The sequence below is a fragment of the Triturus cristatus genome, chromosome 6 (genome assembly GCF_964204655.1).
Source record: "Triturus cristatus chromosome 6, aTriCri1.1, whole genome shotgun sequence".
Lineage (NCBI taxonomy): Eukaryota > Metazoa > Chordata > Amphibia > Caudata > Salamandridae > Triturus > Triturus cristatus.
In genome coordinates, this window is record NC_140589.1 from 1118666325 (window position 1) to 1118678749 (window position 12425).

At 45.5% G+C, this 12425-nt stretch overlaps 1 protein-coding gene across 1 annotated transcript in view; it reads left to right on the top strand.

Annotated features, from left to right (window-relative positions):
* The first annotated feature begins 5784 nt into the window (after positions 1-5784).
* The window catches only part of LOC146821053 (E3 ubiquitin-protein ligase PHF7-like), a 1746711-nt gene continuing 1740070 nt past the window's right edge, over positions 5785-12425 (top strand). The window contains exon 1 of the mRNA XM_085611988.1: positions 5785-5880. The gene's annotated coding sequence lies outside the window, so the exon portion shown is untranslated. The remainder of the gene's footprint in view (positions 5881-12425) is intronic.

Genomic DNA, 12425 nt, shown 5'->3' on the forward strand with positions numbered 1-12425 from the left:
GGTGCCAGGAACAGCCAGAGGGTGTTCCGGAGTCAATGCTACTTGAAGCGCTGTCAGAATCACATTCCAGGCTGCTGAAATGGAATACTTACAAAGCCCCAGCGTATCTTCTTTCAGCAGTGAGGCCGCCTCAGCTTTGGCCCAGTTTAGCATTGAATGGGCCTAGGCTGTACGTGAAGAGGGGTCAATTGCTTTCCATCGGCGTGTGACAAGCCGTTTAGCCACCACTAGCCCAAAGTCTAAAAATCGGTAGGGGGCCTTGTATTTCTTATTTCTGGGAAATATTTCTCTTATGCAAGCCGCCCATGTATTCGGCAGCGTCCTATGTGTTTAATAATTGAATCACACCAAACCAATGGCTTTGCAGTCTGGGCATGACCACAACATATGTAAAAGGTCAGCATCTACCATTTTGCAATGCGGACAACAAGCATCTGCCTGTTAAAGAACTTGTTGATTTTATCTGGGAATAGATAGGCCCTATGGACTACATAGAATTGAAACAGCCTAAATCTTGCATTTCAGGGAATTTGTCTAGGGCTTTCCAGCAACATACCCCACTCTTTGGGTGTGCAGGGTCGTGCCAGGTCTACCTCCCATTTGTTACGCAAGGGTGTTAGATCAGTGATAGTGTGCTCTCGAATAGATTACGCAAACCATTTTATGAGGTGTCGCCCCGTAACCAACACGTGGTTTTGCTGTGTGAATCTTTCTGGATTCACTATGCTGTGCATTATTTCGCCATCTTGTGGTTGGGTCCGGAATTGTAGTATTTTCTGTCTCTTTTTTTTCTTCGTGTTAATCTGGGAGTTATGCTTGATGCTAACTTAACTCTGGAAACACATGTAAACAAGTTGGTGGGGAACTGTTTTTCCCTGATCAGAGTTTTGAGGAAGATCCTCCCACTGTTGCCAAGGACGGCCAGAGCGCTGATCGTTGGAAGTATCATCCTAAGTAGGTTAGATTATTGCAACGCCCTACTATTGGAGGCCCCCAAATTTTTGATTGAACGTCTTCAAAGAGTCCAAAACTTAGCGGCCAAATTGACACTGATGAAACCACGTCGCTCATCGGGCTCTTTGGCCCTTGCGAGCTCCACTGGCTACCAATAAGGCAGAGAGTTCAGTTCAAGTCTCTCTGCCTGGTTTTCAAGGCCCTTCACGGTTTTGGACCCAAACCCCTTCAGGAGACCTTTGCAAAAACAATTTTTATTGCTTTACCCGATTACAATTGCCATCATCAAAGATAATCACACCCCTGGTCATATCCAGTATGTAGGAACCAGTGCATAATACAGTCTAAACCACTTCCAGCTAGTAAGTCACTGTCCCCCAGCACTCCCATATGCAATTACACCCTCCCCCCACCCACATGTCAGTGTGCCATAACACCAGGTACCAGGATTCAGGAGACCTTTGCATGGTATATTCCAACAAGATGCCTTCGCTCTTCCACTGCTTGTCTGGTGAGAGCCCCCAAAATTCGAAGAGTCAAATCGGGAGGTAGGGCATTTAGCTCAGCTGCTGCCAAACTCTGGAATAACCTTCCTGTGGAAATTAGACAGTCTCATGACCTCCTGCAGTTTAGGAAGAAGGTCAAAACATGGCTGGTCCCCAGAACCTGACAGCTCTGAGGACCTCCTGTCAAACCCACTTCCACTGCCTTCCACTAATTGATGATTCACGGATTATAGCGCCAAGATACCCGCTGGGTGATAGTTGCGCTTTATAAATACCGCATACAAATACAAGATTTCCGCTGTCCGCCTTTCACTCAGAGATCTGGTGTTGCGGGCGCCAAGCGGGACCAGGGCCCTGCCGCCACCCAACTGCAAAGTTACTACACAGTCCCTCGGAGCCCCCGGGTGTCGCCCCCACAGAACGGGGCGCCTCCAGCTGCAGCCGTGGGTATGCTCCCTCGCAGTCAGGGACACCAGTGGACAAAACCAGATCCTTGCCGGGCCCAGTCGGGTCCCACAGCACCGGGGAGCCGTATGGGGGGTCCAGAACCCTGCTTCTCAGGCGCAGTCCTAGGCAGGGACCCCTAGCCCTCGCGAGGGACGACAGCGAAGATGACCAGGACCACCCCAGGAGCTGGGCCGCGTTTGCAGATCTGCCCCCGAGACTCACCACGGCACAGCGGGGCCAGGGGTCGTTTCTTGTCCGCGTCGCGTAGGGCCTCCGCCTCCCATTGTAGATACCGGCCATGTGGAGGACGCGGCTCCGTTCCTCCTCCTACTCCTGCTCCGCCGCTAGGCCTGAAGTGCCGCAAGTGTAGCAGGCCGTGCACCAACCCAGTGTAAGCCGCGCTGTGTGGCTCTGTCCCTCCTGATCCGGCCTCAGTCACCGCCGAAATCCCCCGCAATCTGAGCTCTGAATCGTACCTCCATGAATGTCAACCCAGGGAGAGTCTCAGATGAGGGCCGTGCCGATTTCTCCCAGATCCAACCTCAGGCTTCCCCCAAGATGGCCTTCTTGTGGACTCCGGCTGCAGGCCCCGGACAATTCCGCTCCCTGATGATAAAAGGCCGCGGGCTCCCTGTGGTCTCCGCCCCCTCAGCCGTACACCCTGCCGCAGGCAGGGCTTCCACAGCTCCCGGAATGGCAAGGTCCGCCGCCGTTGGGGCCGTCTCTACAGGCGCCTGGTCCCCCGGGGCACTTCTTCGTCTCCACAGGCCTCGCGGCCGGGTGCCGTGTCGTAGATGCCGCGGACGACCACCGTCACAAGCCGGACCCGCTCACCGGCCAGCCACGCTCTCCAGCTGAAGCACAGCACTGGGTCGTTTTGGTCCCCTCCCGGGTCTCGTTACTGCCGGTGGATGCCTGGAATCGGCCTCGGCGAGCGGAGCCCCAAACAAACGGTGCTACTCCGCCGCCATCTTGGCCATGCCCCCCCATCCTACCTTTTAAATACACTGTACCCGGTCCATGGGTCTGCCTTTGGCTTACCTTAGGGATGACTTACATGTAGTTAAAGGGTTGGGCCTGGCAAGTGGGTGCACTTGTCAGGTGGAAATGGCAGTTTAAAACTACACTCACGGACACTGCAAATCACGCCAGAGATGCGAGATCTAACAATCCTTTTTAAAAGAACCAAAAGAAATTGCAGTAAAAACTGATGATTGCCCAAACAAAACAATTTGAGAAAGGATCAAAGAATCAAATGGGTTCAAATATGACTTTTCAAAGGAACTGTATGAAAGGGTTGAATCAACTGGTGCAAAGGGGTAGAGCAAATGGTATGATTGGAAATGTTGAAAAGTTAAAAAAGAGTACAGCTTGTCATTTCTGTGGGAGGATCCGGCACTGGAAGAGAGAATGTGGACAAAATCCAGATAGGGTTCAAGAAACTTCAAAACAAAATCAATTGGCGTAGACAAATAATATGATATTGGATATGCAGAATCAGAAAACATTTAGAATGTCAATGCCAGCCGCCCTAGTAATGCAGCAAAACTTGAGAAATAAAATGCCATATAATAGAGGCTATCAACAGAATGCTATGATTCTCATTGATGAAATGGCAGGAAGCAGGTCACAATGACGGTCCCTGGAGAAGGAAGAGGGTTGCTTATTTGGAGCAGTCCCGTAGGTAGAACACATCCGTCCATATGTTGACAGAGAAGGCAGTGGCCATTCTGTTCCATTGTTGATTGACACAGGAGTTACCCGTTCAACAGTTTGTTCTGTGGAAGTCCCAAACCTATCCCTTTCTGGAAGAGAAGTCCAAGTTGTACCGATTAGTAATAAACAAATTGTTAATCAAGTTTCAGCAAATGTTCCAGTCAAAATAAGTCAAATGAAAAATAAACATCAGTTTATATTATGTGATTCAGGTTCAGTGAAATGCAGTTCGTTTTTAAATTAAGTTCAGAAGACATGAGACTAGAAATGTACCAAGTTATGACAAAAGAAAAACTACCTCTGGATTTAAGACATACTGTCAAAAAAAAGGTATAGGATTTTACTGGGAAAGAAATTGGTTTCATTAAAACAACAGAACCAATTAGGATTACGGTCAAACCAGATACAATATCTCTCAAAACTAGGCAATATAGATTAACTAATGAGGTTGAAGAGGAAATGAAACCAGAAATTGAGAAAAAGATTGAACAGGGATTCCCTTGAAAAGCGCTTGGTAGTCCTTGCAATTCTCAAATGATGGGAACTAATATGCTGAGTCACAAATGGAAAATTGTAAAAGATCTCGAAAATAATTAAAATCATGTTTCCTTGTGGTAACGAATCCAGCAGTAATATATTTCCAGATTCCAACAGAAGCACAATGGAAAACAGTCATCAACTTGTGGCAAGCATTCTTTGACAATTCAACCTTTTGTCATTATCATACCATGCTGAAATTGCAGAATCTATAAATAGTTTGCACTAGTTTTGTATAAAACCCTCTGAGTAATGGAATCTGAGAGCTCTTTCCTTTATTTTCTGTGGGCTCAGGCTGTTGGAATTTATTTTCCTCTTGATACTCTGCCCAATAGTTCCTTTATTGTTTATTCCTAGATTTGTAATGCTGTCAGTACTCTTTATGAATTTGATTTTTAGGTTTTGGACTAGACTGCCCTAATAAGGGATTTTTACTAAGTTTTATGATTCTGTACTTCTGTGTTTGGGCCTTCATGGCAATTTATGCAATTCTTCTGTACCATATTTATTAACATTTCTGTAATAATGCTATTTTTGATCTAGAACTCGGTTATTAATGCTTCTGTATTGTTTTACCATGCTAAATTATGTATGTTTGATGAGGAGTGTAGTTTCTAACCACTAGATCAACTGGAGATTTTGAAGTGGAACTTATTAGGTAAAAATCGGAGTACTCAAAATATTAGGGATTAGATTATTATTGGGGTTTGGCTCCCACAAGAGGATGAGTGAAACAAGGGTGTCACCTACCAAATAAGGGTAAGTTGGGACGAGTGTGTGGTTTCTGAACATAAACAATGTTTTTTGGTTGGGCTAGTAACAGTAATTATTGGACACAAATCAATTAATGTTATTTTTTTATTTTTCCTTCAATGTCAATTGGCTGTTATTCTTCAGACAAGTATAGTATCTTTCATCGGTCTGCAATGTTGATCTTATTTTGTGTAATCAATTGACATCTTTTCCCGATCAGTTATGTAGCTTGATGAAAAAAAGGTTTAGCTTTCGAAGATTTAGGCTTCCACTTCTATGTGTGCTAAATTGCTTTGTCATTTTACTGCAAAGTAACCAGGAAACCTGTGATTTGCTAGTGCCTAATGAAAATGCAATATCAAGGATGTCAACTTTTCAAAAATGCGATGTTTTGTTTACATTTAAACAAAAAAATTGTAAGGGTTAGACTTGAACACAAGTATTCCACCTAAACAAATCACAGTTATGGGGATTGTCTGCTGCCTTAATTTCTTTCTAAGAAACAGACAAAGGGTTACACGGTTCGACAATCTTGTCTGCAAGGCATGATACTAATTAGTTTTATCTCATTGTGTTGCTTTCTCATTCACGAACTTTCCCAAATATTTCAATTCGAACACCTCTGGAAAGTACTGGTCACTAGGCCCATGCGACGGCTAGTTGGGCGGCTCTACGTTTACTGAGTAACTCACTGTATAAAAAACAGAATTCTCCTTTTGCCGAAGGCTGCGTATCACAGAACCAACTCTATGACACAGACGTCACTGACCCTCTCAGAGACCTCTACGGGCTCTTATGTGTCACAGAGCCACCTTTATGACGTGCGCCTGGGAGTGGCGTAGAGCTAAGCACTCACTCCTCAGCCCGCTGCCCCTTTACACAGCCCCGTCCTCCTTCTACAGACTCCCCTAGTCCTGCTGCAGTCCGCCGCCGCGCAACAAGAAGAAGCGCCTTCCGGACAGTAAATGTAAGTGAGGCGAGCGCGCGCACCTCAGCTGGAGCCCCAAAGCAGCGCACGCGCCAGCGCACTGCGCAGATGCGCGTGGCGAGGCAGCGCCATTGTTCTGCGCTGTGTCTATAATGCATTGAAAATGCGGAGGCATGCTTTCTACGCCCTACAGCCAATCTAACTTGCGTGACATAATGGCTCTTGGGAAGTATATCTTTTTTGTGCGAATCTGTAAAGACCCAGAAGGAACTCTGGTGCCAGGCGGGAAAGGAATTGTAGTCACCCAGGACAGGGACTCTGACATTCCTGGTCTTGAAGCCAGATCAACCTGCTGTTGGGACAGGACTGCAGTGTCCTAATTGAGGTCTCATTGTTGCTGGTACTCACTGCTGGTATTACGCAGGTCATAGGCAGGCAGAGGCTTTCTTGCGGAGGGAGCTCAGTGCAGTGCTGATGAAAATCCTTCGGCTGTCCTCTAGCAGAGCAGAGTTCGGCAGCAGTGCCGGCCTTTAGCACGTGGGACTCCGAGTTGGGTTCATGCTCAGGGCGCACCTTTAGAGGGGCGCAGGAGCTGCCTGTGACAGTCTTCCTCTGACGTGGCTACAAAGAAGAGTTCATTTACACACGTTTTTCTAGAGGCTGCTTGTGCTCATGTCTGATTTTTGGCTGCTTTCCTTCCCAAGGCTGCACATTCATTTTCAGATTCGCAACTGTAGGAAATCAAATACCAGTCACAGCAGTACCATGTTGAGATGCCCTTGCCCCATGATCTAAGCACCCCACACAGGGACAGGCCAGGCATGCCCTAGTGCTTGCAGTGTTTTGGAGTTTATCCTGTATTAGGGTCGGGCCACTGGAGCCACTGGCATTTAAAACACACGTACTTTTCAGACTGACCCCGACACATGGAAATAATCTCCAATGAAATCGTATAAAAATTGACCTCATACATATTCACTGGGGATGTCCTGAAAAGTTGACTGGATTTTCATATTTGGGGTCTACACAACCCCATCCCTAATGTGCAACAAACACCGACTACGCCATATGCGTTAGGTCAGACTTTCCAGCATAGTTGTGTGCAAGACCTGTTGTTTACAATATACAACGAGAAAGCATTCTGTCAGCCCCCTTCAGTCAATGCTTTGAGACGTCAGTCACATTTTTGATCAATCAAGAGGAGTATATACTCCATAAGTCATGCTACTGGGTATTTGGTGGTCATTCTGCCTCCTATGTAGTGGTTCAATTGCAGTGCATGTTGGACTTTTTCCAGAGCTGCAAATTACACGCAATCACACTCTCTGTCACATTTGACTATTTATCTCATAAATGCATTGCATTCAAAATGCAATCACTTTCTATTACGTCGAAGCCTACCAGACAGCGCTGCTGTCTGATTTGCATATACATCTTGGGCAAATTCTCAAAGCTTCCCTGTAAATGCAATACACCCATTGCCTACCATTACCTTTGTGGTTTGTAACTCATATTTGCTTCTTTTCTATTTGTAGGCTTTGTTTATTATGTTCAACATGTCCTTATCCTTCACAAGAAGCACAGCCTGTTCACCATCACCCCTTGTATTCCTCCTCGAGTCCTCACTTTCTATAAACAGGTCTTTACATGTTGATTCTTATCTTGTCACATTTGCTGTGCATGCAAACACAGAGGTCAAAATTGAGGCTCTGCCTTCTGAGGGAGCACGGTGTTTACTTTTCTTTCTCTGACTTCAAAGTGAGAGGATTTATGTGAGAATCTTGCTGTGAGATGAAAGGGTGTAGGATGTTATTTTTTTCTAGTACACAACAAAATTTAAATGTCTGTAAATTAACTGTGCAAATATTCCAGAATATATCAGAATACGGAAAGCACAAATTAAGCACTTTTTTGTAATTCTGAAGTATGGTGTAAAAAATTGTTTTATACAATAAAAAAAAAATCAATACTTAGTGATGACAGTTCCACACATTATCATTTGTGCACTGTATAGTTTTGTCAGTAAAACTGTATGTCTGTGCAAATGTAACTGTCATTTCAATTGAAACTATGTTGTCTATAATGGAAGTTCGCTACCAAACCATGCATATTCCCCTCTATGACACTCTACTCCACTCTACACCAGTCCACTGCACAACACTCTATGCCGGGACACACTACGACACTCTACCATACTCCATTCTATGATACTCAACTCTACAACACTACACTTGATGCCACTCCATGACACACTAAGCCATTTCACTCTAGGCCACTCTACTCCAATCTACGACACTCTACTCTATGCCACTCCACTCTACAATACTCCACGCTGTGACACTCTATTCCACTCCACGCCATGCCACTTTACTCTAGGCCACTCTTTGACACTTAACTCTACAACACTCCAATCTACTCTACTTGACGCCATGATACTCCACTCTGTGACTCTCTACTCCATTCTATAACTTTTCTCCATTCCATTCTACCAGTGGTGGCTCCTCCGCTAAGGCGGAGGAGTGTCGCCAAACTGTTTTTAAGCAGTGTAACAAAAAATAAACATAATAACTGAACATTATGATCATTTTATTTGTAACTGCGGCTGGGACGGCCTAGGCTGTTCCGATGAAAGATCAGGCCAGAAGAGGAGTGGTTTGCCCCTTTCTAAGTGCACTTGACTGTTTGTCTGGCCCTCTTGGGCCGGCCAAACAGTCATGCGCAATTTCCCTGTTCTCCACACAGGCTGCATTGCAGACTGCGTGGAGAACATGCCCAGGTTCCCTGTTCCAGTGCAACATTGTGATTGGTCAGGGGAGCCTGGGTGCTTCCTGGTTCCCGAGTCCTGACGGAGGAGATAAGGTAAGTTTTTTTTCCTTGTCTTTTAAAAAAAAAGAAAAATTTGAAACAATTTTTATTTTTAACAACATAGTATCGGTATACATCGTACATCATTACAAGGAGTACAAATCCCCCACCGTGTATCCGAAACTTCACATCCACACATATTTGAACACAAATTTGAGCACTTCCATGCCTCTGGATGGTGGTCAGCTCTCCACGGAGTGCAGTCCTGCGATCTTTTTATTTTTGTTTGCACCGCCTTCCCTGCCACCCCGATCTGTGCTGGCTGCCACTGCATGGCTCCCCTTTCTCTTGCCCCCTCACCCTCCCCTCTACCATTTGATCTCACTCAGGGCGCTCTCTGAATATAGGCCAGCCAGTGGCGTAGCTACACCTTTTGGCGCCTCTGCCGGTTGGGGCATTTGCAGCCCTGCGACGGCCACAGGTGAGAGGGGGAGGGAGGGATGGTGGCGATGCTACCTGCTGTCTGCCGCCCCGGGACAGCACAGGTAAGAGCGGAGGAGGGGGGTGCCATGCCGTCTCCAAAACTTGTGCTGCCTGGGGCGGACCGCTCCCCACGCCTCCCCTTGCTACACCACTGAGGCCAGCAATGCTCAGCAGTAATGTGTTCCTTGGGCTGCTGAGGTGGGCCGGACCACAGGACTTGGAAAACTGTCCTACCTCAGTGCCAATGAGCAAGACCATCTCCATGGTCGTATGTTAGTCAGTCAGTCAGTCAGTCAAAATTACTTTATTCGGCTCATATCAAGAGCCATAAAAGTGCAAAGCATCACAATAAATACAATATATGTTACATTTAAAATAAGCATGTGCACATGATTTAAAAACACTACATTAAAATAAGACAAGGTCGGGTTTGCTCATGAATCACAATCAATTTTAAACAAGACTAAGACCACTTGATTTTTTTTCTTAATCTCATCGCAATAGTCAAAAAATTTGCAATGTTAAAAATCTCCCAGGTAGTACTTAGCAGCTGGAGATACAAAAGTGCAGGTTTGACTTGTCTGAATCCCTTATTCTTGATAAGTGGGATGATGAATTTTCTGCGTAGAGGGGACAAATGTTTACAAAAAAAAAGATAAGATGAACAGTATCCTTGAGAGAATATCTGTCACATGAACAGATCTCTAAGTCCCTGTCCTTCATCCATCCTACGGAATCAGTGAACAAAAGATGGTATTTGTTCAGTCTAAACCTAGTCAATAAAAAGCGATGATTCATATTATTTACGATGGTCAAGTAAGGTTCTATGCTGCATGTAGTTATTAATAGCTGATGGGCCCTTACTGTAGGTTTTATTAACTCCTTTTCTTCTCTGGCTAAAGTAGTTCTGCGCTTATATATATCTTTTACCCATTTGAGGTCTCCCTTAGAAAGATTATTGGGATTATCAAAAATGTCTGGGCGACCTATATCGTCACTTAAGCTCTTAACATAACGAAGCCATGGGATAGCCCTTCCGAACTCAAGTGATAAACAGTCAGTTATAATTTCACGATTTAGATCGAGTTCCGGATTTAGCCAGATTGATAACCATTTTAATAGGGGGGCTAAAGCTATCTGATCAGTTAGGTAACCAACCCCACATTCTTGATGTACAATATAACCCGAGGTGGCCTGGGGGAGCGATAGAATGGATTTTAAAAACTTGTCCTCTACCACCTGAAGTTCCTTCACATTTTTGAAACCCCACAGGTCCGCACCATACATAGCTATAGAGATGCATTTGGCTGCATAAATGTTCAGTATAGCTTGCATGGGTTTCACCCCCAGTTTACGAGCAAAGTCCAGAACGCCTATAATGGATCTAGCAAAGGCATTACGTTTTGCAACTAATTGAGGGGCCCAGGATGACTTGTCATCAAAGATGACCCCCAAGTATGGGAAGCTGGTGATTCTAGATAAAACATGACCCTCACATAGCATGGTCTTTATTTTCTTGGGTTTACATCCTACAGTCATAACGTGAGATTTAGAAAAATTCACGCTTAAGTCAAGTCTTTTCATGAAGTCGGCAAATGTATCTAAAAGACTTTGAAGCCCTACTGCTGTGCGCGCTAACAATGCAGCATCATCTGCATATAATAGTGCAGGAATTTGATACTTCCCGGCCTTAGGGATATCCTTACAAGACTCTTCTAAGGCAGTGGCAAGGTCATTGATGTAGAGTGTAAAAAGGAGGGGAGCTAAAATACAGCCCTGCCTTACACCGTTGGAGATTCCAATCTTACCAGTGCAGTTACCCAATCGGTCGTATCTGACAGTGGCGGAGAGATCTCTACGGAGGTCTGCTAAGAAATAGACAAGATTATCGTCTACTCCCAGCTTGAGGAGGAGATCCCACAGTTTCGACCGATTCACTCGGTCGAAGGCCGAGGATAAGTCCATGAAGGCCAGGTATAACGTCCCTTTCTTAGCTATAGTGTATTTGCCTATTAAAAGGTAAAGATTCAAGCTTTGGTCGATAGTGCCACGGCCCTTACGGAACCCATATTGTAGGCACGAAAGGGTATTGGTATCCTCCAACCAATCTGTTAATTTACCCAAAACTACACGCCCCAGGACTTTAACTGCGGAATCGATGAGTGAGATAGGGCGATAACAACTAGGGTCCCCTCTGTTACCCTTTTTAAAAATGGGTATGATCACAGACTCGGACCAAGTGTCCGGGATGCCTGCGACACAGACCCTATTAAAAATGTTCAGCAAAACTGTAGACCAAGTCTCAATGTCTGACTTAAAAAGGTCCGAGGGGACGCCATCGGGACCCGGAGCCTTATTGCTCGTCATCTTGCCGATGGCCTCAGCCACCTCGCCCTTGGTTACGAATAAAGTATATTGTTTTGTAGTGGGAAGGGGGGGATTTGATCCACCATTCATACCCACTTCGTAGACTGACTTGAAGTGAGAGTACCACTGGTGAACCCCGATACCGCAATCTAATTGAGTATTACAGGGATCGCGAAAGAAAGGTTTATTAACAACAGACCAGAACTTTGCACTATTGCGAAGGACGTCAACGGAAGAAAGTTCCTCCCAAGCGTCCTCCCGGATCTCCTTTTTCCTGGTATCCAAAGTTTTAGTATAATCTTTCCTAAGTTGAGCTATGTTAGACCGGTTCAAGGGTTTACTGCTCAAGGCCGCCCTCAGTTTTCTGTTGGCCAAGGAACAGTTTTTGTCAAACCAGCCTAAATCTGCCTTGTCCATTGTTTTCGCTGGGCACCGAAGGTCAGCTGAGATCTGGGAGCAGATTGCGGAATACGCCCCTAATACTTCCAAGTTCCCTGCTTCCAGGTCAAGGCAAGTGGTCAACTCAGGGCCAACCTTCTTTTTCAGATTTGCAAAGAAATCCTCGGGGATAACTTTGTCCCATCTGATTCTGCGATCCTGATCAGTTGGGCGAATATGAGATTTGTCCGTTCTGTCGGCGACTATAACAGGCTGTAAGAAAAGATCAGACAAGATTAGGACCACAGGATTATGGTCACTAAAATGTGTCCAAACTGCCGAATATTCCTTAGTCGTGTTCCTCAAACCTGAGCTGATAAAGATATAGTCGATCACAGAATATTTCCCATTCCCTTTAAATGTTGGAATATTCTCATCCACCATGGCAGGGAGTAACAAGCCATGGTCAGCAAGAATTGTTTCCAAAAGTGCACCCTGTGAAGAGTGCTCAAAATGGGCCTCCCGTGATTCAGTTGGGCCTAAGGGATCCA